The 25,957-nt window shown below is 56.1% G+C and overlaps 1 protein-coding gene and 1 long non-coding RNA gene across 4 annotated transcripts in view; one reads left to right on the forward strand and one right to left on the reverse strand.

Annotated features, from left to right (window-relative positions):
- The window catches only part of spen (split ends), a 210,956-nt gene that overhangs the window by 81,393 nt on the left and 103,606 nt on the right, over positions 1-25,957 (reverse strand). The window lies entirely within an intron of this gene.
- Positions 1,758-5,039, forward strand: LOC135919329 (uncharacterized). The gene is made up of 2 exons (XR_010569937.1): positions 1,758-2,232; positions 4,870-5,039. It is a non-coding gene; the product is annotated as an uncharacterized lncRNA (long non-coding RNA).

Raw genomic sequence — 25,957 nt, forward strand, 5'->3', positions numbered from 1 at the left:
GCCCAGCCACCATCTCTTGCTGGTTTCAATAAAGTTTATTCAGTCAGTCAGTCATGCGGTGGTTGTGATTCTCCTGCCTCGACATGACTACATACTACCGAGCGACATTCACGCGTTTCAGAGTTCCTCACGCATGACTGGTGGTTACTTGACGTCTCTAATGCTACTACGACATTCCAGAAAGTGTGTGTGAAGCGCTCAAAACGACGTCACAACGAAATCGATAAAACGTAAACACGCGGAGAAGACATAGCAAGCCGACGCAAGCCATCCGATGATTCTCATAAATCGGCCACCTAAGGCACCTCTCATGAAACAAGCGTCGGTCGCAAATTTTCGAGCGCTGTTTCCTCCCTACTACTGAGTACATGCGCAATGAAGAGGGAGTAGGCAAGAGAGAGAGGAACGCTCGCACATCAGAATTTTTGACTACATGTCACTCAGCGTCAACGCTTTCGAAGACGTTTTATCCGTCCGCGCCACTCATTCTAGCAGGCCGCACACGGACAGCCGCCGACGGAATACGCACTCCCGTCGTTCGTTCAGCCGCGCTTGGCAAACGAATCCCTTCATTTGCTAACAGTCACGTAGCGCCTTCAGTAGTTGTATTCAGGGCAGCAGCTCGCCAGAAGTTCAGCAGCAGCCGAAAACTAAAATTCAAACATGCCGCACCCCAACAACTCCAGAAGAGAGCGCTTGCCGCAGGCCCCGGATGGGGTAGTGCCGCCGCAGAACAGCGCCAGTCGTAGCCGACCGGCCAGCTAAAGCCGTTGGCGCTGGCTGGCTGCGCGGAGGGGCGCAATTACGTTCGCACTAGTTTCGGACGGGTCGTAATTATCTCGCAAAATCGCACCCCATCCCTTTTCTTTCATTCGCCGTTCTCTCTCGCTCGTGCGGGTTCCCACACACAGCGGGCGCAAGAGATGAGCTCGGAGGGAACGAAAGAAGGCAAAAGAAAGAGACCACGAAAGCGTCGTCATTCTGAAGTCGCGTCAGCCGGGTGGGGGCTCCGAAAGAAACACGCCGCCGGTCCAAATTGCGCCGCTGCGTCAGCGAGCGAGGCAGAGAGCTACACGACCGCTGCTGCTGCTCCAGCGCAAGACGGCGACGAAAAAAAAAAAGAAGAGGGAGAGAGAGATTCTCCCTGCAGCGCAACCAGAGCAACAGCGAGCCAGCCAGCCAGCAGGGCCCGGCAAGTGCGCGCCGCACAAAGCGACACGAGAAGCAAAACAGGAGAAAAAAAAAAGTCCAGTAAAACCAGAACACACGCATAAAGAGCGCGCGCGCGCCCCCCTAGAATAAGCCCTGGGAGGAACGAAGCCCGCACAAGAGCGGAGTTGGGAGGAGGAGGAACAGGCCCTGGTAGAGGTTGAAAAGAACGCCGAGGAGCACTGGTGGAGGGGAAAGAGACAGGCAAGAAAATAAAGAAAGCACACGCAAGCCTGCAGAAGCCGCAGTGCACAGGGAAAGGCACGTCGGCTACAGAGAAGGCTGGAACAGCGAGCGAGCGGGCGAGCGAAACGACGTCAGCTTTATTTTTTGTTGCTGTCTTCTCCTTTGGAGCAGGGCGCTTATTTTATCCTCCTACTCGCCATCTGAGGGGCTATTATCGCGCGCGCACACACTCCCCCCAGCCACCCGCTGTTTTCAGGCCGCAACAGCTGCGCTCGCCTCCGATTGGACGAAACGCGCTGACGGCTCTTCCAGGCAGACGTCACCCCCCGCTTTTACCGCAGTAGCAGAAGAGCGGCGCGGGCTGTGCGCAGGCGCGGGCTGCGGAGAGGGCGCGCGAGCCTGCAGAAGGACGGACGGCTAGGGCAGAGAACGGCGCAGCGCATCCTAGATCGAAACCCGCCGCCCCGAATTGCCACGTAGGCACTTGTCTCCCACCGTATTTGCAAGTAGGCATGGGATAACGCCGCTGGCGAGTTTCATATTCGATAAAAAACGTCCCCAGTACGCTAGCGAGTCAGTTCTGACTTTTTTTTTTTTTTATCTTTCATCGGCAGCGGCGAAGCTGGAGTATAGAGTACGTACAGCAGCTACGCCGGCCATCCGCTCACAGGTGACCTTCGTTTCACAACGGGCTATGTAGAGGAAGAGATTCATTAAATGTGTGCATCATGCATTGTGCTGCGGCGGAGCGCCATTTCCTTCTTTTTTTCTTCCGTTGCCGAAATTGTGATGACTTCCTGTTTTTCTTTGAACTGCACGGCGAGTCCAGCCCAGTGGGTAAGGATCGTCCTTCCTGCCTACTTCCTCTGAACTATTAAATGCAGCTGGAATTCCTTTTTTGTTTGAATGATTGATGAAAAGACTTGTTCACGCTAGACGAGGTATTCGCCGGGAGTGTTGCTCGTCTATCGCGGCAGGAAACGGTTATCTTTCGGTGACAAGGGTGTCTGATGAGTATTTTCTTCATATAACTTGCACACAGGTAAAAGCTGTAAGTATGTGGGGTTCTTCGCCAAATGTATTAGACACGCCAGAGTCGGGAGTGCCAGTACGCGCGGCCTAACACGCCTGCCTCTCAGACCGGCAGCTATTAGGGCAGGCGTGGTAGTTGCCCGAGCTCGTTGCGGTAAGCTGAGCTTGAAACGCAGGGATAAAGCATCACTTGTGAACCAATTCGTTTCAATGCCTTAAAACTACGTGTCGTCAAAAACGACGCACTTCCCAGGCTAAGCCGTCGCCAGAGTCTGACGCACACAAAAGCTGCGCAGATTTAGCAGCTGGTAACAACAGCCATGAGCGCCAGCCCGCTGGCCCTACCTCGGTCCGGCGTCGTTCGCCGGTGCACGCGTGGCGAAATAGGCGCTACCAGTGTGACGACAATCAATATGGATGCGCATATACAAGCAATGTTATGTAAACAACCACAACCATACGCTTTTTTGTTTTTTACACGACACCGTTCATGCGAGGCTGGTGTCAATTTTTGTCAGGCACTAGTGTCGCAAGACGGGCTATCTTAATGTGCAATGGGAACATGAGAAAGTGTTCGGAAATACTGCGAGGTTACCGGCTGTTTATCTACACACAGCTGAATATTCGCCTGCCTTCCATTCAGTGACCCATGCTTATCAACACACCTAAGCAGTGCTGCATGTAATCAGCATAAAGAAACCACACTACTCTGAACAAGTGTCGCGCTTTCTCGCTGCCGTACGTGGCATCAATTTGTTTCAGACACTTGGTGACGTGCGTCGCTTATGCGAGAACCGCCTAAGAGGAACGGAACAATAGCTGGCCTATATAGATTTGCCAGGCTGAGCTGTGCACATCAAGCTTGTAAATAGTGTGCCCGCGAGTACAATTAACCATATCTATGCTATAGTGAGTGACTGCATGGACCTCGGAAACAGATCGATTTCACAAAACATTTCGGCGTTCGCTACTAGCTTTACAGCGTGGGAGAAAAAAAAAAGGGGGGGGGGGGGGGGGGCAAATGCGTTTTCGTGCCCGTAACGTCAACAATACTCATGGGTTCGGCTCGGCACCGCGTTAGGCAATAAAAGCGACTGCACGTCGTGTAGGTCCGCATGCCAAGAGCTGTGCCGAGCCCTTTCTGGCCCTTCGAGCAAATATTGGGCGCTCACGGCAAGTTGGAGTGCACCACCGGCACACAAGGACATCGGCGAATTAGAGCTCCTCAGCCATCGGCCTATGTATTAACGCAGCGGAAAAGCTTCGCTGCGACTCCTTGAAAGAAGACTGGCGGTCGCGCACACACCAAACCGCTTGCTTCGCTTAAAATTCAACCATGTAACCCACTTCCATAAGCATGGAATGACAACATACAACAGCGCGATACTTTCGCCTCTACTTTCCTAGCTGCGGGAATAGTAAGCAACCATGTAAAGAATAAATAGTGAAAGCTACTGAAAACTGGAGGGCTGCCAGGCTAGGTCACAGTGGTGCGAAGTCCGGTTAGCACAGCTCAGACTCGCTTGCACCAGCAGCCAACACAACCGCGGTATCAAAGCCCACGAAGACCGCGTCGCGCCAACAGTGCGCGGCGGCCTTTGGAATCGCGGCCCCCGGGCGAGTCCAAAAAGCGCTGCGAACTGACCCCCTCCCCCCCCCCCCCATGCAGCTTTAACAGCCAAACTTCGCTCGCCAAGGAAGCCAGGTCGGTGGGGCCGAACCTTAACGTTAGTTGCCTGGCGCGCGCTTCCCACGGCTCCGTCGGCAGGTGCGTATACGGTCCCCCGACCGAGTTGGCAGCTCGGAAGGTCACGTGACGCCGTTCCCACAGCGCCCCTGCCACCTGACGAGCCCACGTGACCTGGACCACTGCCGAGTCGGCGCACTTTTTTTTCGTTTCTCGTGCGTTTTTGTATTTCTTTTCCTCTCTTCGATATTTCCTCCCCAAGCGTCGTCTCTCGGCCTCCCTCCCCTCTACCACCACATCCCTTACATATCCACGATCTCTCTCTCCCTCGTCCGCTCGTCTTTTACCTTGGGCGCGGGGGTAGGATTTTGCTTTTGCCCGGCTTCCAGCTCCGGCAGGCGCGCAGAAAACTCGTTTATTTTCTCTGCGGCTCGCTTTTTTTTCCCCTTCTTTGTGTCGGTCGGCGCCGACCCGCTTCTTTCCCCGTCGCAGCTTCGCGCCCACACCTCGGTACGCGCTTCGCTTATTCCTCCTCCTCAGCCGCCGACCTCCTCTCGCTCTAACGCCATGCTCCTCGCGTCCTTCCCGAGGACGGGACCAATGGCGTGCCGCCACAGGCCTTCCCCCATTCGTCCTCGGCGCGACAAAATAAAGAACGCACGCGGCAGCCTTCCCTCCCTTTTTGCCGCGCAAGCAACCCCCTCCCCCGCCGCCGCCTTCTCAACTGCATACACCACTGTCTCTCTCTCTCCCAGTAGTGTGCCCCGCTCCATCCAGCGTCGCCCGACAGCCGAAGCCGCCACCGCCGAGCCCGGCCGGCCGGCACGGCCCGAACTTCCCACGACGCCATTGCCGAGGGTGCTCATGTATATGCAATACGGCGTTCATTAAGTAACGTAAATAAATTCGTCCAAATGCAAATGAATATTTCGACGATCTCGTTTCTTTGACAGCGAACAAGTGCGGCGGCTTCTTTTGCTACGGACACCACACGCATCATCGAACTGGCAACGACACAAGAGACGAGGGGCCTCTCACTCGCGCGGACCTCTCGCGTAAAATGCCGCCATCAACAACGTGCGCCTGCAATTAATGGATGCAGAGGCCACAGTCGAACGTGACGCAGCGTCGTTGTCGCAATCCTTGGCTTCTGCACGACATGGCGTGACTTCTTCGCGTTCCGACGGAGACACGACGCGCTGTAGTGCAGCGAGCTAGCAACACTGCACCAATCATGGCGGTGATGACTCGTCATTCGGTCTATAGGAGTCATTTCAAAACCCAGATGCGCAGGGACATTACCCCACACATAACAAAAACCTTCGACGCTATTAGCTCCCACCCAACAGGCAATAAACGTAATGTTACGGCAGCGCTGGGCTGTCTGCTATACAGAAAAGGTGGCCAACGCGCACCTCGGCAACCCACAGTCGAGGCGACGCGCTTCGGCGCCACCGCAGCGATGCCTCTGGACACGGAGTCGACGGCCGTCGCTTTGCATGATTGAACGCGCTTTACGCAGCAGACACACCCGTCCCACGCGCGATGACTCAGCGTTCGCCTCTTAGGCTACGGTGGTACGATCCAGGTGGTAATCCGTCGTCGGCAGCGAGAAAAACGAAGCACGACTGCGAGTCGCAAGATTAACTTGCCAACTCGTGCCTGACGCACACTTCGCCGCCATAAGGTCGCGAAGTGTCCCTCACGGTGCCAACACGCGCGCACACACACACAAGACGGCCAAAGACGAAAACAAAAGCGCCAAGGTTCGCAGCCCGCTCGGAAGGCATCGGCGACTGCAAAGCGACCGCAGCGCGCGCTGTCACGGCATCTCTCTGGTAAAAATAGAACTCCCGCGATTGCACGACTCGTTTGCAGATAAAGTTTAACGATCACCCACCCCGGCTGGGCCCGCGAGGACTCGAAGGAAACCGAAGAGGAATGCAGGAACCCGAGCATGCCACCAGAGCCGTACGCTACTGAAGAACAGGGTATAGACCTTAGCTCGCACGACAGCACAGCCAAAGAAGTCGGTTTCACTCGGGGAGCGTCGCAGCGGGGACGTCGCTGCTGGCGTGGAAGTTTTTAACAAGCGCCACGGCGGACGCCGCAGGGCACGTGCGGTTTGTTACTCTTTCGGGGAGCAAGAAAGTTCTGTGCGACCGAGGTCAGCTCCCAGAAATAGGGCGATTGCATGCGGCCCAGAAGGGCGACGAGAAAGAACTAGGAACAAAGACAGCGGCCGCAAGCAAAACGAGCCGAGACGAGACGCTCAGCGCCCAACACGCAACCTGTGTGTCTGGCAGTCGGTGGTGTACTTGTGCACATGTGACCCTACGTGGAGTCGGGTTTTGGAAGGATGACGTCACTGCCCGACGTCGCGGGGTTGCTGCAACCGAAGAGATTGCCTGCTGCAGGAAAACGAGAGTAGCTAGTGAAAGGCATACCCGATAGGTCATTTTAGGGACGGTATCACCTTCTGAATGACGTAACGTTCAGCGCTTCGCCTCACCGAGGAGACAGGCCTCCCCGCTAACGCGCAAGGAAACTGCGCGACGTGAGAATACCGCTAGATGGGGTTTAAGACGGCGCTTACGCCACAACAACCACTTCGACTGGCTGAGCCAATCAACGCGCTCGTAAACGTGACCTCTCCGAAAGCGGTCGATCGAGAATTACGGTCCCATAACTTGGCACGGTAGCTCTGGACAATAATCTCGCTAGTACTGCTTCACAATGTCTATTTGCGCAAGACTGTCCCTTTTGCGTCTCGTACCGCTTCTTTTGAAGTCGCTGTACGACAAAGAACGTGACGTCACGTGCAGCCTGTAATACGGCTTTGACAGATCGCGTACAGCGAGCGACATCACGGGAATAAACGTGCGTCGACCTCGCAGGAGCGTCCTCCGGTCAAGCCAGCCCCGCTGGGTCGACGGCTGACAATCGGGAGGACGAGCACGACGCCGGGTACTGGATGGAACCTCAGGCGCACACCCGCCAGCAATTCGACCAGCGCGCGTATATGCCATGCCACAGCAGAGGAACCGCGCTACTGATGGCGGGCGGCGGAGAAGAGCACGCCTCGCAGACGCAATCCAGAACCGGTTGCGCCGCTCCCGCCGGCTGCGGAGCCGCCCGAGGACATCCATGTAGCGCCTACACGCACGTGCGCGAAGCCATCTCCTCCGGCAAAGAAAACAGGTGCGGCGGGGGTCACACAGGTGTTCGCCTCCGAGGCGGCACCGCGCTCGCTACGCAAGCGAACAGCGTACAAGCCGGACAGGTCTAACTCGAACGAAGGTTCCATCGGTTGCGCATCGAGAGAGAGAGAGAGACATAGGCGGCACGCACAGGATCGGGGGTACGGCTCACCGCTGCTTAGAATACTGCGAATACGTTCCGCGCTTACAATCACTGCAGGACCAAACTTCGTGCAGGTGCTAGCCATTGGGAAGCCGAGTGGTGTCACAAACAAGACCACTACGAACTATAGACGTCATATTTGTCCTCAGCGTTGCTGTAAGCCCAAGCGGACAGGCCGGCCTCGCAGTGACTAGGAAATTTTGAGTATTCCACTACGAATATTCACGTCACGAGTTCCACGTGCAGTATTAGGCTTTCCTATGCTCGTCTGCGTTGCCGCAACCTGCATTTCATTGCAAGTAGGCTCTGATTTTTGCGAAGACTGCATATTCGTCGCCACAAGTATGTAGCGCCGGTCGCTCTGCTTAGGGTAGGTCACAAATGAACACAATTGAACAGCTGTTGCAAATTTGACTTCGGCCGACCGCTTCAGGGTGCGCCAAATCTTACGGCAAGTGTGACGAGTTTGTTCATCCCCGCTGCTTACGAATGAGGCACACGAAAGCTTTCTGAAATTAGGCACCCAAGTACAGTTGCGCGCTGCAACACGGTGCCCGTGTTTGATGGGGCTCCAAGACTGCACGACGGCGTTGACGTACGAAAACTAATTAACAAACACCATCAATTGAAACAGCATTTCAATTCTCCAAGTTTTCGTATGTCATCGCCATGCCGCCCCTTCGAACTCGTTGCAGCTCATATTGTACGACGAAACCAGCCTACAAAAGAATCCGACACGGACCTTTCCGCCGCAGAGACGTGCAGTCGACGCACATGCGAACTGCGCAAATAACTCCTCGAGAGGAAGGCGGCGAACAGTCAACAAGTTCACCGGGCACGCATCCGCAGGAAGACAGCCGATCATTCTTCTGCGCGCGGCAGCGCTTCTCTCCGTTTTCCAACCGCAAGCTGCAGGGCCAGCAGGGTGCATGGCCAAGCACGCGGGACAGGCCCGACTGCATCACCCCCCAAAACGAAGCGCGCGCGCCGCGTACGTCGACAGAGTCTTACGTCAACGAGGCACCAAGCCAAGAGGAGCGCTGCGCGGTTCCCCTCGGCCAAAGCCATCGAGCGCGCGAGTCATCACTCAAAAGGTTCCACGGAGCGCTGCGCCTAACTGGCAACCCTGCTGTCCCGTTACGACGCTTTCTGCCGTACATACAGGCACAAATAGGGACGACGACAGGAACATGTGCTGTCCGTGGGTGCCTTTCTGAGGACGCTTTCTGAGGCGTATTGAACCCCATCGGCAGCCCATCGGAGAGGCCGTAGCTACCCTGTGAGCCAGTTAAAAACTGACATAACGGCGAATTCGACGATATGTCGAAATTAGTAGAATGGCAACCAAAGTAGCCCGCGGCGCGTTAACACGGAAGGCAACGCCAAACCGGCAAAGTAACGGCTACTGCAGCAGCAGCTCGAGGTCAGGATTCACTCGGCAATGCTTTCGATGTATAGTTTTCCTAAGAACCTGCCTTTTAGTATACGGTTCATTAATTCCAGCGCAAGAACGAGAATGATTTTCGGTCGTGAACACATATTAGGCACTCCCTTTCAGCATGGACGTCACTGCATACGTCACGCCCCCAGAAACGACAGGGCACATTCGCACCTTCACGTTGCCTCTGCTAACGGCGCTTTCCAGCGGGCGAACAGCTGAGCGCACTTGTCGTTGCAGCAATGGTGATCTCGCGAGAGCTTGCCGCCGGATTCAGTGGTGCCACTGAGACTGGTGCGCGAGCTTTCTTTTGAGCGAGGTTCGCGCAATCGTGAGTACACACTTCTGCTGACCCCCTTGGAAAACACCGCCGCCACGGCGGCTACCACGTTCGCTTGAGGTCAACAGCAGCGACACGTCCAGGATAGGTGCTCGCCCAGTACGGTTAAAGCACTGCACGTATACGCAGTCGCAGCCCCATATACGGACAAGCTACATAGGCGCGTCCAGAGTCCGCGCACGAAGCAGGAGACGTCACTGTTTGACGTGGAGACCCGAACAATGGCTAAATAATGGGTCGCCGCGAAACTGGGACAAATTCATCCGGCGCACTTGAGCAGCGGGCATTACACTGTGGGCGGAGCAGCATGCCGCGAGATTGTGTCTTCCGGTCACGCATGCGCTAGACCCGCGCAGCGCCTCGACAATACCGCGCAACGTTGCCAAAGCGGGGGCTGCAGCGGTGCTTCGAACAAAATACGCGAATCCACGCGTTCCTCATCGGTGCATCGGGACACTCGGTCGCGAACACGCCGGTCCGTCGAGTCGTCCGTGTATAGCAGTTGTTTATCTCCAGCAAGGTACAGTTCTCGTGGGTCACGTGCTCCGTGCATGCCCACCGCAAAACTAAACGCAGCAGCATATATGCACCGGCGTCGTCGTGCCGATCGTGGCTCTACATAGTGCAGAGCGTTCTCCTTCTCTGAACGCCAGGGTGCGCGTCCAGAGACAAGATCTCCCCGATCACGCTGTGCTGCACGGAAACGGCGACATATGTGCAACCAAAGCTTTAGCTTGCACGAAAGTGCTTCGCCGAGGTCAGGGATTTGGTTACCGGCCTAAACGCGTGAGCAAGAGAGCGTGAAAAAAACCTGTCTCTGTGAGCTGCTTTGCTATTGCGTTAGAGGCGCGTTACTCGCCAGTGACCGGCATTAACCGGTCGGGAGCTTACAGTAGCACTGGAGCTGGATCACGGCGTCTTCGTTTCCTCCGAGCAAAGGTGGAGTTAAAAAAATTACGCTATAATCAGTGCACCGGCAGAAGAAAGCATACATGTGAAAGAGCTCGTGCGTATCGAGGAGAACACTTATTAACAAAAATGCAAAAGTAAATTCGGCGGAGAAGTCAGCGGCCGGCAGAAAACGAGCTTCTAAAGTAAAACAGCAGTTGAACGAAGCAGTGCGTCTCGAGTTTCGAAGCGGGTAGCAGACGCAGAACGGGGAGTCGGTAACAGCGCTGAGAAAGTCATTTTCAACGACGTTTTTCACGGCAACAAATTGAGGACGTCGCCGCTCGCTGCTGTATTTACGTCAAACGTCTACAGGCTGTACAAAAACACGTGGTTTCTTTCTTGATTCGCTCCGAGATGTTAAACTTGTTCCGCCTATGCATTAAGGAAGGAACCGAAAAAGCGAGTGGCACGGAGGCGCGCATTCTCTCGAGCCTCAAGAGGCGACGACCGGCCAGCTACGCGACTTCCTAGCTCGTACTAAGATTAGGTAAAGGCAATGCAGGCCGCGTAGAAGCGAACGACAAACACCGAACAGCCGGAGTCCAAGCGAAGCCCGCGCCAGCAGTGTTCACGAAACGATTGCCCAGCAAGGCGGCTGACGCCGATGCCACAAACGCGCCAGCCCCATCAAGCTATGCACACGCCATCACAGCGGCTCCCTTGCCGCAGATACCTTACGGCAATCCATTTCGAACAAGCCGCGTATCTGAAGTCGAAAACGCGAGTGAATCGTGTGCAGCACGAACGAAGACTGACACCCGATGCAAGCGTGCTTAATTTCCAAGCGCAGTCGTGTATCTCGACAATGTATTCACGGCTCGCGAGTCGCGTTTGTGCCTGTCACATCGCCCAGGCCCACAACCCCTGAAAAGAAGAGCGATACACGATTTCACATCCAGACGAGACGGAGCAACAACAAAGGCGTTCGAACGTGCCAAGGAATGTTATCGCACGGACGGCGCGCTGACCGCAGCTGAGGCTTCCGCTGCGCTGCACGTATCTGATTCTGGGACAGCCTCCGGCAAACAGCGAAAAACGGACACGGCGGGGACCCAAAGTCCCATTCCTTTCGCCATCCGTCTCCGGCTCCATTTTCTCGCGATCCCGCCGGCGGCGTCGACGGCGGCGCGCACGTGCACTTGGACACAAAAACCGGCGAATGGGGAAACAACAAACGAACAATCCCCGCCCGACGGCGACCAATGGCAGAGCAGAGCAGCCCATCAGGGAACCAAGCCAGCGGCGCGCCTGCGCGCCGCCTGGCAACGGTTGCCGCGGCAACCGAGGCCCGCTCGTCGTCGAAGCTGCTTCGCTTCGGAAGAGCCGGGGGCCGTGTATTCCCCATATCAACCTCTTTCCCCCACCGATCCCGCTCTCACGTCGACGTCAATCCTTCCGGTGGTGTGCGCACTTTCGAAAGGTAGCGGTGAGGGAAGGGATTGTCCCTCCCGCCCCGACGGACGGACGATGAGCTTTTGGCGAAATGGGAACCCGACAGGAGGCGGCTGGGGAACAAAAAGAGTGGGAGGGGGAGACGGGAAAAGGGGTAAAATGCATCCCGCCGGGCGCTCGTGTGTTACGACAGCCGCGGCCGAGCGCGAAGAATAGAAGCACCCCTCCGCCTCCCCTTGATCCGCGCGCCGCCCCTCGCCTTCCTGTGAAGCCTCGCTTTCCGCCCAGGCTCGGAGGAGATCCTCTTCCCATGTACACCGCCATTACGCAAGCCGGGGGATGAAGCACTCGCGCGGCGAAGCGAGGGGGAAGGGCTCCCGAAACGCAGGATGAATGGGTGATGGGGACGGCAACGCGAAACAAGAAAACGGGCGCGCGGAATGCAAAAGAGAGCGCCCGCCCGCGGGGAGGACAGACCATTCGTCCGGCGGAATACAAACGAAAACTGCGAGCGCTCGTGCTCCTGCCTTTTTTATTCACGAAACCCGAGAACTGGGGACGGACGGAGGAGGAAGGGGAGCGGCCAAAACAAAGATCAGAAGCCCCAGAGCCGACGGCAGCGTAAAAGTGTCCTCTTCGTCCTCTGAACAGGCGAGGAAAAAAGAGAGAAACGGCACGGAACGGCCTGGAGCGCTGTTGTGCGCAAGGCCCCGGGGATTACGGCTAATCGCCGCCGCTGCAGGCACCGCTCTGGCGGCCAGAGACAAAAGGCTTTACCGCACCTGCAGCATGCGCGCATCGCTTCTCGCTGGTGGTGCGGCCGCCGCCGCCGCCCACGCGCTGTGCCGTACCACACGCAGCCAGCCGAAGCACGTATACCCTCCACACACGCACACAGACACACACACGCCTGCCCGCTCCCTGCTTCTGCAACCGAGTTCGGCCTGCGCCGCTTTTGTCGTCTTTGGCGGCGGCGAGTACCTGCTGCTTTCTGCGCGTGTTTACGGACTAAACTTGAGAGCTTCGCGCAATCCTAAAACTGCGAGAAAAAAGAGAAACGGCCGCCCACGGAGTCCGAAAGAAGACAAACAAGCCGAGAGAGAGGCGCTAACTCAGGCTCGAGCGCTAGTGTTGGCGCATGCTTCTGGATGATGAAAAGGCTCGCCGTGCAAACTCCTGCCATAGGAATCCGTGTTGCGATCCCCTTCCAATCTAAGGTTGCCAAGAGGAACAGAGCCAACGGGTATAGACGTGAAGGATGGCCAAAAGGCAAGCCTCGCCTACGTGGTAGAAAAAAAACGAGAAGGCACGGAAAGAGAAATAGACAGGACAAGAGCTGTTGGTTTTTCCTTCTGTGTCTTCTGCCGTTCCAGCTGTTTTTCTTCTTTTTTTTTTAACCATGGACAACATACACTAAATCGCGCAGTTTCCACTTCTAGTGGAAACTGCGCCTACCCTCACCTACCCAGCAGGGCTCTCTCCGCATATGGTTGTGATTCAAATTCTTGCAGCAAGTGCTGCTAGCTGCTTGGCCTAGCGCACTGACAGGCAGGATTCGGGCGGCCCAGGTCACCACTTAAGTACAATCTACACTGCTTGCCTGGTGGCAATGGCGGCGCCGTAGGATGTTCTGCGCTCGCCGAGAAGCAGCAGCAGCCTCCTCGGGAATTGGCGTGCTCGCAACGATAAGACAACGGCGCAGGAAGCCCTTACAGGAAGACGGGCACGCGCCAGAGATAAGGCCGGCGAAGGCGTCCCAGCGAGGAACACAGCTATACGACGTTGGACTTTGAGGCGCGCAATCCAGCGAGGCTGGTCCCGCTGTGTTGGGCGTACGAAAGCAGCAACATAAATTCTCTAGAGGGCAGAATAGAGCTTGCCATAAGTCCTGTCACCACCGCCACCTCCTCGCGTCTCAATTTCTCCGAGGCCAAATCCCCTGCACGATTACGGTCTTACCTCCCCCGGGACGAGGCGCCCGACGCGTCGGATCACGTCCGCAGTGCCTGCTACGGAATTGCAGTAACCTCTGGGGTCCCACCCACACCTCCTACAACTTCGGGACTCGAGACACACACACGCACGGGCATAGTACGTTTCGGTAACGAAGGATTTCCCGCCTGTAACGCTTATCGAAGGAACAACGGGAAACACGGTGTAGCTTCAAAGAGATAAAAAAGCCAGTTTAGCCATGCACGACGACGCAGTTCCCACACTCCACGAGCGAGTGCCGGTCTCCTCAAAACAGCGTTCGCTCTCCACGGCATGGCACAGCGCCGGCTAACGTGCGAACACGCTGCCACCGAGCCACGCAATTAAGTCTATGGCGTCGCGATGGGGTCGAGGGTCAGTACGGCGGCGGCTCTCATCTGGTTAAAAAGAAAGAAAAAAGAAAACTTCCTCACGAGCGAGCAAGGCCCCACACTCGCGTTATTAGCATTCAACGTGAAAGGAAAGGGGGGGGGGGGGAGGGGGTAAGTGCCCACAACGACGACGAGCACTTGGCTTCCATTACGCGCACATCGATCATGGAAGGGCCGCCGCCGCCATTTTCTGCTCCTGCGCGCGCGACATCACCGAGGCAGCGGGAAAGTACAGCGGGCGATGTCGGAGAGGGGGGTCGGTAAGGCACGCGGCAGCCGGCCACGAGCGCTCGTTAATAACGGCCGGCAATTAACACGGCCGCCGGACAGGAGAGAAGCGCCGACGTGACACAAGCCTCCCCGGCCGGCCGGCGAGCGACGGACGGCGCCCCGCTTTCCGAGGCAACGACAGCACGCCGCCCGCGTGCGGTACAGCAGTCACTGGCAGTCCACTGGCGGGGGGGTACGACGACCACGTAATCCACTCAACGTCGTCGCCCACCAAAGCCTCTCTTCCTCCCTTTCTCGCCCAGTTGCGGACAGCAGTGCCCGAACCGCGACACATTTCGGGGCGTGGCGTGTGTGCGCTGGCCCGCTCTGGCCACGCAACGACACCGGCAACGCAGTCCACGCTCCCTCTTAATCTAGACGCGGGACTGCTGCGCGCTGGAGCACGTATAGTCTGGCGGGCTAGTTGGTACTGCATCGTGCGAAAACGGGCAGCGCTGAGAAACAGATCCTCTCTTCGTTCTGTGCCTTTCAAGCGCCGCTCTTATCAACTCGCTGCAGCTGGCGTTAACCTAATCGGTACGTTTCAACAGCAAACTAATAACAACAGCGTCCGCGACCAAGCCACGGGCCCAAGACCTTCGCTTTTGGTTTCGCCACTGGACCGATCGCGGAGCGCAAAGCGCTTAACATCAAAAGGCACGGCTTCCAGCTCCGTCCGCGCAGTAGGCGCCGTTCAACGCGAGATGATTATGGCTAAAGACGATACAGTGGAACATACAACTTTTCTCTCTCTTTCCTCCCCCTCCCCCCGCCCTCGACATTTACAGAAAAGGGCGAATCAGTGCATCCGGGTCGGTCAGCGTGCAACAACAGCTTCGAGACAGCGCATGCGCTGTCTCGAAGTGCGTGCGGCGGGCGCCGCGGTCGTCCTCGCCCTCACGCTCCGGGAGATAAAACGGTGTACAGGGGCTAGTCCGCTCACCGAGGCGCGCCCACGTCCACTGCACGCACGAGCGACCACGACGCTTCGCGAGCCGACAGGTTTGTTACGAAGAGAACAGAGGCGATACGTAGCGTACGCACAAATGACGGCGCTGCGCATCGCGCGACTTTTTCTCATCGACGCACGTGCACGAATGGTTGTATATATGTAACAATCCCCGCACATGTACCGTACTAACCTTTAAAGTACACACACATCAGCCCTCCGGCGTGTGTTCAATTCCCATTGCCACCAATAACAGTGGTTTCATTCGCCATAGAAGCAAGCCTCATAGGTCGACTAAGTACACCCCCCCCCCCCGCCCCCAAAGTTCTTTTCCGTTCGATCCCATCCTTTAGGTACTAAGTAAGATTCATTCTATTTGTTTGCTTTGCCCGAGTGTTTTGCCGTGGACGAACGCCAGGCGCTGCCAACGACACCGGACAAATCGACCACTTGGAAAAGAGAGCCCCCGGCCGCGGATAACGGCCCACGATGGTGTGTGTGCATGTGTAAAACTCGGGACCTGCGGCGTACACAAAATCCCCACGCGGCAGCTGCAAGGCGTGCGAGAACATCGACAGCGCCCGCGGTCGCAATGGGAGAGTGGACACCGTCCGTTGCTTGCACGAGCGCGCTGCGTACAACGAAGAGAAATTAATTATTTAGATGGCCGTAGAAGGTGGAACGGACCAACTCGAAAAGCTCGAACGTACGTGCTTCTTGAAATGCACCAGCCTATATTACCGCTTGTGATCGACTCAGCGACGAACACTTGATTGTGTGCGTACCAGTCCAAAGTGTGAACTTCTCTATTCCTCCTCATCTTTCGATCCCTTTCCCCAGTTCGGGGTAACCTACCGGGCTCAGCCCAGTTAACCTCCCTGCCTTTCCATTATGACTTCTCTCTCTCTCTTTATCGTGCACCACACGGCACCAGAATAGTACACTGCACATGTCACGCACAAGAGCCCTAGCCTGGCGAACTCGTGCACCACACGGCACCAGAATAGTATACTGCACATGTCACGCATAGGAGCCCTAGCCTGGCGAACACAAACTCGGTTCTCACACTCGAGAATGTCGTGCGAGATACGGGGACGACCTCTGCCCTCGTCGCGGAGGCGCGCGGACACATTCCAGAGATGAGCCGCGTTTATCGGCGGTGCCGCGACGGACTCGCCGCTATCTCCATTGGCGCTTATCTCCGGGGCCGACCAGGCTCTTCTGAGAGTCCCGGACACCTCGGACCACGACGTGAGCGCCCCGATAACGCGTCGACGCCTTCTCGGAGAGCGATTGATATTCCCGCAAAGAACGCGATGCCAAAGCAGCAAGCGCGAGACACGCGTCGTTCCGCCGCGATAACATTGTCCTCCGCGCCCGGCGAGCGCATGCAGTGTACGCCCCTCACCCCGCTCCATCCCTGCAGGGGTGCATGCAATTCTGGAGAGACGCACGTCTCCACAAAAGCAGTTACGGGCGTGAGCAGGGGAAAATGGGGAAGAGGACACCATATCTGACATTCGGACATCGCATTCCGGGAAATCAAACCGTCCTTCGAGTTTCACATGATGATACTTAGAAGGATACCTGGTGCTAGGAGGGTCCCGCAGGACGTGAATGGCGGAGGGTACATGGATTTGTCTGTACTTCGTCCCGGCTCCAAGCGACCGCTCTGTCGTTTTCTTTTCTTGTTTCTTTTCTTTTTTATTTTAGGCTTTTTGACGAAGATTCCTTAATGAGAATTCCTTCTGTATACCGCGGTGATCAGTCCGTAATTCACCCACAAATTCTGCTATCCAACCATTCCCAGAATACTAAAAAAAATAACCATGTCTCTTCGGAATGGTCAAAGTAACTGTTCGCGGCGTGTTCTACGGTGTAGACAGACGCCAGTAGCAGGGGAGCTCTTGTTTAAATCTACAACTCGCCGGGCGTTCTTAAGGAGCACCAAAATCCACACTAGTGCGCGTGCAGCCGTCGCCGCATGCCCCGCTGCCATCGCCATATATACGGTTGCCCGGGCCGGTAGTCGAACCCACGACCTCACGCTAAGCAACGCGCGGCGCGTCTTTAGCCGCCGAGGCACCGCGGCAGGTGTACCAGCTCGGACGGCGCACAAAAAAATGGCTGTGGCTTAGCTAAGGTTAAGCCCAGGATGCGAAGCATACTAGCCTTTATTTTAGTTGTTGAACCACTGTTTAGCCTGGTGAACTGCTGTTGCTTGGCTATATTTGGTTCGGCTAGACGAAGAAACAACTCATGCAGGCGAGCGCACGAGCTGAGACCCGGCTATGTAGCTACGCGGCCGCAAGCGAGCGCACGAGTTGAGCCTCCACTTTTGCAGCTGTTATGACGTCATATGGTAGCTACGCGGCCGCGCGCGGCGCAGCAAGGAAGAGCGTGGTTGTGCGGCTAGTATGCTTCGCATAAAAAACTGGCGGCACACAACTCGCTCGTCGATACAGACAAATCGAACCCGCGAACTTCGTACTCGGGAGTGGCAGCGCCGCAGCCGTCGCGACAACGTGGCGTGTAGGAAGGAGGCGCACACGGAGGCCGCAGGTACGGCGCAAAAAGAAACGTGCGGCACCGTCCACTACTCGCCGGCCGAGCAGGAAAAGAGCGACCGACCGAACGAACGAAGCAAGGCACCGGGAGGAGACGCTTGGCGGAAAGAATGGGAGCCGCGCCAGCCGACGACGCTCGCCGAGGTGGTGCTGCTGCGACGCGAAGGGGGCCGCCTCGCTCATTAGGGACCCGCGTCACGCACCGCGCGCTCGGCCAACCGGGACGGGACACGTGGCGCACACCCCGCGGACGCACAACCGCCGACCGACACACTCTCCCCGCGCGCTTCCGCCGCGTGCGTCAGAGAGATGACGACGGTGCGGGCGCACGAACGAGAAACGCAATCTTACGAATCAGTCGGTGCCAGACCTCGTCACGCAATTAAAGCAGCGCAGTACGGGCGCGGAGGACGTGAACCCGCGGTTTCGGCCGCGACCCGATGACGACGCACGTGGAAAGGAAGCGTTCGTCGCCCCAGCCATCGCGGCGGAACTGCCGAAACGCCTGCTGCACGTATACGAGCGGCGTCAAAAAAGCTTGCGGACCGTCAAATCCGAGGAAAAAGCTATTTCTTCAGCCCGGGCACGTACAATGGTATTCGGCTTTCCAACCCCTATAGCCAGATATGCGAACAACGTAGTGTTGTATTACTGGCACCGATCACACACTACTCACTAATTCAATGTTTTCTAAAGCCTTGTTGACTGTGAACTTTTCACGCCGACCGAAACAACTATATATAAGCATTCGTTTGAAATTGAGAAAGGTTCGAAGTCGGGCTAGTTGATGGGAGAACATTTCAAAGGGAGTAAATAGCATACGGCCTTCTTGGACGTGTACTTAGCGCTCCTCTTTTAAACGTACGCACTCGGGTTCAAGTCGACATTCCACCCAATCGTTCGTCCCACCTGCTCTCACAACTCAAGTGCGAAAAGTGTAGCGTCGAGCGAAAGCGGAGTGAAGGATTACCGTGGGAACTGGGGCGGCATTCTCGATCTATCACTTTCGAGGCGAGTTTCACTCCCCCGTGATGCAACGTCCATCGTGAAACACTTCGCCGAACCCACGGCTATCCCTTTATCAACGCACTCGAGAAAATAAATGTCGTTGGGAGATGCGCCATTTCCCTCCCATTGCACCAGCTCCCAGCAGTCTCGGCCAATCAACGCTCAGTGAGAGGGATATTACCTAGAGTGATCGATGGAGAAAACTGTTTAAGAAGCGACGCCTAAACACAGCGGGGGCGCCAGCTTTCACCCCACAGGCCGTCGAAAACGCAAAATTGTCACAGGGGTAACCCAAAATCACACACACAGGAAGACCAGTAATTCCTCTGGCTTTGAACTCGCTGTGACAGCAGCGCAGACAACACCTATACAGAGCGCTGCCTGATGTGGCTTACGAAATGCTACTTGTACAGACGCCACCACTCTCAAGAGTCCGTGTGTCCCCAGGGCGCGAAACCTCGCCAAAATTACCAAGCCCAAAGTAGCGCGCTAAATCGGCGATTTATACATCCCCAGCCTTCAAATGCACATTACTGCCGCAAGAGCACGATGAGTCAGCATCGTAGTGGTGCGCAAAGTTCTGCTTTTCTTCGCATTATTTCAATGGGTGAAAAGCCCAGGATGACGAGATGGCCTTACAAACGATGGTCGGCGTAACGAAAAGCACGGGTTCAGCACACACATACTTCAGTTCCCCGATAAATAAAAAAAGAATAAAAAGTGAAGAGAACCACATAGATGGCGACTTGGCCAGCAGCTCATTACCACCACATTGTAATTAACGAGCGTACGCAATGAAAACTTCCAAGCGTAGTCAGTCGCCGATTGTACGCAATATAATGAACACCAAAAGAAAGGGAGCTTACTTAGTGGCTAGGCGACACCCAAGAAACAGGGCGCTCTTGCGACCTGGGCATGACGAACGAGAAGACCGGAATCGTCCACAAAAGTAAACCACAGCACGTTGCTTGCAAAGGGCAGCCCCCTGCGAACTGTGTTCAGACGTTGCAGTCGTTTACTGCGGAAACACGTATCTCAAGGTGACAAGCCAAGAAGACAATCTTAGCCATCTAACCTGATACAGAAATGCTTCACTGACCAGTGACCATAGTGAACTGAACTGTGCCCTCCCTGTCTTCAATATCTTTGACTAGTTTAGATCTTCTCAAAAGCAGATAGTGTCTACAGCAAACTGCAGACTGAGTCTTATTTACCAACAGCAGATAGCATTGTGAGATGCTGACAAACTGCGGTTGTTGTTGTTTGCAGTGGACAGACGCCTCACATGGGGGCTGCACACAGCTGCTCCGTCCGATAACATGTCAGAAACCGTTGCACGCGCTTTATGCTCTACTTCGCACCCAGGCTACTCTTTCTCATTCTACACGAGCAGCAATCAAAGACGTGGTCGCTTTCGATGGCTGCGCTCGTTTCAAGTCAACAAAACACGACTGGACAAGACGGACCTCACACACGCCGGACCTTTGCACTCCCTCTCTGTTTTGACTCGCTTTCACTTAGCACACTTCATGAGCACGAACTCCCGTCAACAGCGCCAGTCAAAGCGTGGCCGAACAATGCTACGTGGACCCCCCAACTTGGGGTCCTCCCCTACTTCAAGCTCCCTAGAACGTTGCCTACCCCAACCACTCCCCATGAATCATTGGCTAATCTATCAAATTCGCCCGCAGCTGGTTTCCAAAATATATAGCGCGTAGGCATCCCCTCCCTCCTTTCCCCCTGTTCCACCAAGGAATAAATAGCTGGACTGCCCACGCCAAAGGCAGCAAGCAACACACTCCCCAGCTTGCGAGCGCGGTGGCGAAAGTGTCGGCGTCCGCGGTAGGTGGCGTGCGTGAATGTATAGGTATATATATACATCGGCCGACGCCCCGCTGTTAGATAACGGGTCAGGCCACGCTCGCGACCAGGTTGTCTTGCAGCCGGGCGGCGCAAGCGAAGAAGAAAGGCGCGGGTTCAACGACATCCTGGTCGCGCTCATTTCTCGTCCCCTTTCCTCGTTCGGGTCTATCACGGCGCTGGAAAGAAGAAGAAAGAAAAGAACCCGAAAGACGCGTGCGTGTGTCAGGGCGTGCAAGAACGCGTAGCCGCCACACACACACTGGGCGCGGGTCAAGAGCATCTGGGGGGCGCATCGTGGCCGCCGCGAATATACTTCAAAGCAGTTGACGTGCGCTGGGGCTGGGCTCCATGGGCTGCACACATTACGCTAAATGTGTCGCGAAACCTATCGTCAGAAGCCGCCCACAAGCAGAGCGAAAGAGAGAAGTTTTGGACACTTTCCGCAGTGCTCCAGCTCGGAGAGGCGCACTAAATCACGGATGAGTGCGTCTCCGGTATGCTGCTCCACCACAGGGTTATATAAAAAGATGGGAGTAGACTGGAAAAAAGGAGAGGAGGAAGCACGATCACCATGCAACACATACACTATACGGTATATTTAGTGCGTATATCAAGGCAATGTTCCATGTGGTGATGACCGCGCGCGTCGCACAGCTTTAAGGACACTACATAGTGTGTGTACCGAACATCTGTTTGACTGACATCTGATTGATTGACTGCTCGATCGACAGTAATGCTGCGGCCACGAAACATACGGTAGCGGAGGACTTCCGATTAATTTTGACCGCCTAAGGTTCTTTCGCATTTCACCCACTCAGGCACACGACCAATGAGAATCGAGCCCGCAACCTCTCGTGCTTAGCAGCAGTGAGCCATCGTGACTCGGCCACCGCTGCGAGTGGTCGAAAACGAGTCGAGTTTGACACGAGCCGAGCAAGTGAACATTGCGCGGTCGTCAGTCGCTCGCCGTATGCGACGCTGGCATGTACTACTGACCTGTACGTAGCATGTAGCATGTCGTGACATTAAGCAGCAACGCCGTTTCACGGGGACCACCCGAACGAACGCTGCCAATAGTACGACATTCGCCACACGACTAAGAAAACAGAAACCACCGCGTTAGCGAATAAGAAGTAACCGTTTCTAATTATTCGCTCCATGAGAATTGCTTTCGACGACTGCATAATGAAAATAACGCCCGCGGCAAACCTAGCGTCGCAGCGAAGAAATAAAGGGGGCCTGCTGACCGTACAGTAGCTGGCCGGCTCGAAGATGGCATGTGAACGGCGGTCAACAGTAGCGGCACCTAGAGACTAGAGTTAAGAAAAAGACGTGAGAGAGAAGGAGACAAGGGAAAGAAAAATGCGTTCGTTTCACGGCGGAACGCGCACCCCCACTGATCTAAATCTGTCCGCGAAGTTACCCAAAACCGCGACGTCCTTAAATAACCGCAGAAGCGCCGTCATTTCCGGCCACATTTTCCAGCGTCGGGAATGGAAAGTTTGGGCGCCCTTCGCCGAGTCTGCGCAGAGCCCCAACTTCGGACGCCGCGATAGGGCGCAATTCTTGGCCGACACTGCCAGCGAGTCCCGGAATTTGGAGAGAAAATAAAACTTGTAAAAATGACGAAAACAGGAAGAGAAACTGGCGGTGTGCGCAAGGCAGCCGGGGGCGGACAAACCTCGCCACAGGCATCCGAGCCGGCTAGCCAGCCAGCAGCCAAGCGTCACGCTCACCGCCGACGAGGCCGCGCGTTACTGCAGCGCGAGGCACGAGCAGGTCAGCGACCTCGCCTGAGGCGAAATGGCACGAGCAGCGGGGATGAAAGGAGGGCTCGGAAGCGAGCGAGAAGGCCTCGGGCGAGCCGCACCCCCGTCGAGAAAATCCCGGGGCCCGCGTGCACCGTAGAATGCCGCGAACCGCCGCCGGGCTTCTGGCACGAAGCCTCGATACCGGGCGCCCTCACTCTCTCGTGCCCGCAGGAATTGCATAACGTGCGCCACCACTGGCAGGAAGGACAGCAGATAGGTAGGCACGGGGGTGGGAGGGTAATCAGCGTCGGCTACCACCGCAGGGCAGCGAAGGGATTGCAAGCCGCCGGGGCCCGTAGCCGGTTGCCAGCCGCGCAAGCCCGCTCAGCCTCTCTCTGAAGAGCCCCGGTAATGATATTGGACACTTTGATCACACTGCAGCAGCAGCAGCAGCAGCAACGTGCGGCGTTGCTACGGCGGCGCCGGCGATACGGGCGTGGCCTGTGTGTTCCGAGTACGTGGCTCCCTCCCCAGAACGGCGCGAAGCGCCCGGACCCAGCCCACACGGGCAGAGGCTGAAAATACAGCAGCAGCTCCCAGCTAGGCTGTTATTCTCTCCCCGTTACTCGGCGCATTTGCCGGCCCTTCGGACACGGGTCAGCTACCACCTCGCTCCGGGGCTCCCTCGCGCGCCCGCGCCCTTCCATTAGGGCGGACAGGCGAGAATTGGACATTAGCTGAAACGGACGGACCCTGCCCCTGACGTGGAGAAAGTGCACCGCTTTTGTTTACTTCGCCGAGCCACGCAGCAGCCCGATCAGGCTGCCTGCATTATACCGCGGCGTGGAGGGCACGATGCAGAGTGCGAGCGGGCAACAGCACGCCCATGCGCGTGCAAGATCAAGGTGGGGATCGCTTCTGCAAACGCGCACAAAGCTGCGCCGTTTCCCATCGCCCGGGTGCGGCCAAAGTGCGCTCGTACCGACAACCCTTCCTATGTGCCCTGTTGCAGGTAAAGTTCCAATGCGAACTGCACCGAACGCAGCTGCAGAGACCCCCCACCTGTCGTAAGCGCGCGCGCGCGCGCGCGCGCGCACGCACGCACGCACGCACGCACGCACGCACGCACGCACACACACACACACACACACACACACACACACACACACACACACACACACACACACACACACACACACACACACACACACACACACACACACACACGGATTCGTCGTTGGGACTACGCGACGCAGCATATCTGCGCCCAGGCATCCGCGAACACTGTCGAATGGGAGTCGCGAGCGCTCGGAAATCGCATGCAACGGCTTAACACACTGTCTGGATCGGACGCCGGAACTGTTTCGCGGCTGCTCTAAGCCCGACGATGCTTAGCTGCCAGAACCGCCGTACTAGTGGTATTCGTTCGAAGTGTTCACTGACTGAACAGCGCTCGTTCTGTCAAGCTGCGTCGTTTCGTGGCGCAAACTATTTGCCCACTACCGACATGAACAAGCCCGACGGCTGTACAGCTTCTAAATGTACTACATACAACAGGAAGCCACCGTTAACAAATTTACCACATCGTGCACCTTTGCACGGAACGCAGCGATCTCGGAAAATCACGGGTTCGCTCCCGAGGTGTGTCACGGAAAAGAAGGAAAGAAACCCGCTCATGTATTGACGTCCACAAGGTCAAAGCAAGGTCCCTTGCTGGTTTTAGCATGACAGTTTCGAAATGACGAAATTAGCCCGCATGAAACCGTTCATAGAACCCGCTGCTGGCCGGTGACGGGAAGCAATAATTCCAGCAGAAATATTCCGCACGGTTCAAGCAACCAATTCATTATGCAAATAGAAGTGAAATAGAATTCTGTCGTTCAAGCAAACAAACCGCCTCGCGCGCGCACACACACACACACACACAGAGAGAGAAAGAGAGAGAGAGACGGTGTAGAATTCGAAGACCCGTCCATGAACAATACACACGCCGGAAGTATGATTACGATTTCACACGGAGGGCTATTTTAGCCTTCGAGCTCAGCGGAGTGCAAGGCACGCACAGCGCAATCACTAGGATACAGAAGACATGAGACATATCCCGTCTGCAGAACAAAGGGAGCCGTGCACATACTGAAGTGACGGATGTGCGCCCCGGGCACATTCTGACGGGCACAACCAGCCTATCGTTGTTATGAGCACCTGGGCGCGAACGCACAAACTAGGCGGGGTCGCACGCGCTATGCGGCCCGACCCCGAGACACGCCGCAGCTTTGCACACGTTGCCGGTATGCACAGCCGGATAGTCTACGACAGACGCGAGTCTTCAAGCGCAAGTGCGACAGCAAACGCGCACACACAAAACAACGCGGTGCCCTTCCCTGAAAGCTGGCTGGCTGGCAGGCAGCACAGCGCACAGCTAGCAGGCACGCACGGGCCCCGTCAAACAGCACGCCCGAGTTCACGCAACAGCCGCGCGCAAATATAAAGAGGTCTGCCAGGCAGCGAGCGCGAGCCGGCGCCGCGGCTGTTTCAACACAGGCCCGCAAGCAGCGCCGGCGCACACGAGCCAACGCCAGGACACAGCAGCACCGCATACGCGCGCGTTTTGTTTTTCGTTTTTTTTTTTTCGGCCGACCTAAGACCCAGCTGCGATGCCTTGGCGCAGCAGCACGCAGCCTACGCCCACGGACCACACCGCCAGTGCGCCGGGCGTATTCCTACCTAGAACGAGGATAAAGAAAAGAATACATAGAACGGTGGGCCCCAGCGCTTCCGTTTGCCCGTCACAGCTCGCGGATTACGCAAACAAGTTGCTTCCGTGCAACGGGACGGTCCGCGTGTTGGGCGGGTCAGCTGATTCTCGTCTGTTCTTGTCTGCTTAACGCAGGAATTGAAAAGCTATAATAATAAAGAAAGCAGGACGCCGCACATAACACTGCGCCGCGACGTAGAAACACGCGTTGCGACCAACAGCCACCACAAGGTATGTAGCAGACAAGGCACGCAGCATCCGTGAATAATATCCAACTGCCGCTTTCGCCTTCACAGCCTTCCAGAGTGGGGATCACACCTCTAGACTATGAAATACCCGGACCAGCTACTACGAACACGACAATGACCACTCACATTTAGAACATCCGTCAAAGTAAATGTACGTACGTATGGAATGAAAAACTTTATTGTCACAAAGAAGGTATACCGGCGAAGGTGGAGCTCTCAGTCCAGGGCCCCAGTGGCCTTTGCCATCTTGCTAGCTAAATCTATCCGTCCACATACGACAATAAATGCCCGCTATGCGGTGAAGACGCAACGCTTTACCACGTTACATGGGCCTGCCAAAAGCCAAAGGTAGCGCCATTACACAAAACACCAACACCGGAGCAGTGGGAGGCTGCGCTATCCTGCTCGAAGCCTGAAGAACAGCTCAAGCTGATCGTACGTATGGAGTCTTCAGGCTAATAAAAATGTCGTGTCATACGACATGGACGAAACCCAAAACCACGCACTAAATCTCTGACTAAAAGAACGGAATCTCTCTCGCGGACACGGCGGTTCACGAATAGTTAAGGAAAATGCACTGACACT

This window comes from Dermacentor albipictus, chromosome 2 (assembly GCF_038994185.2).
Source record: "Dermacentor albipictus isolate Rhodes 1998 colony chromosome 2, USDA_Dalb.pri_finalv2, whole genome shotgun sequence".
Lineage (NCBI taxonomy): Eukaryota > Metazoa > Arthropoda > Arachnida > Ixodida > Ixodidae > Dermacentor > Dermacentor albipictus.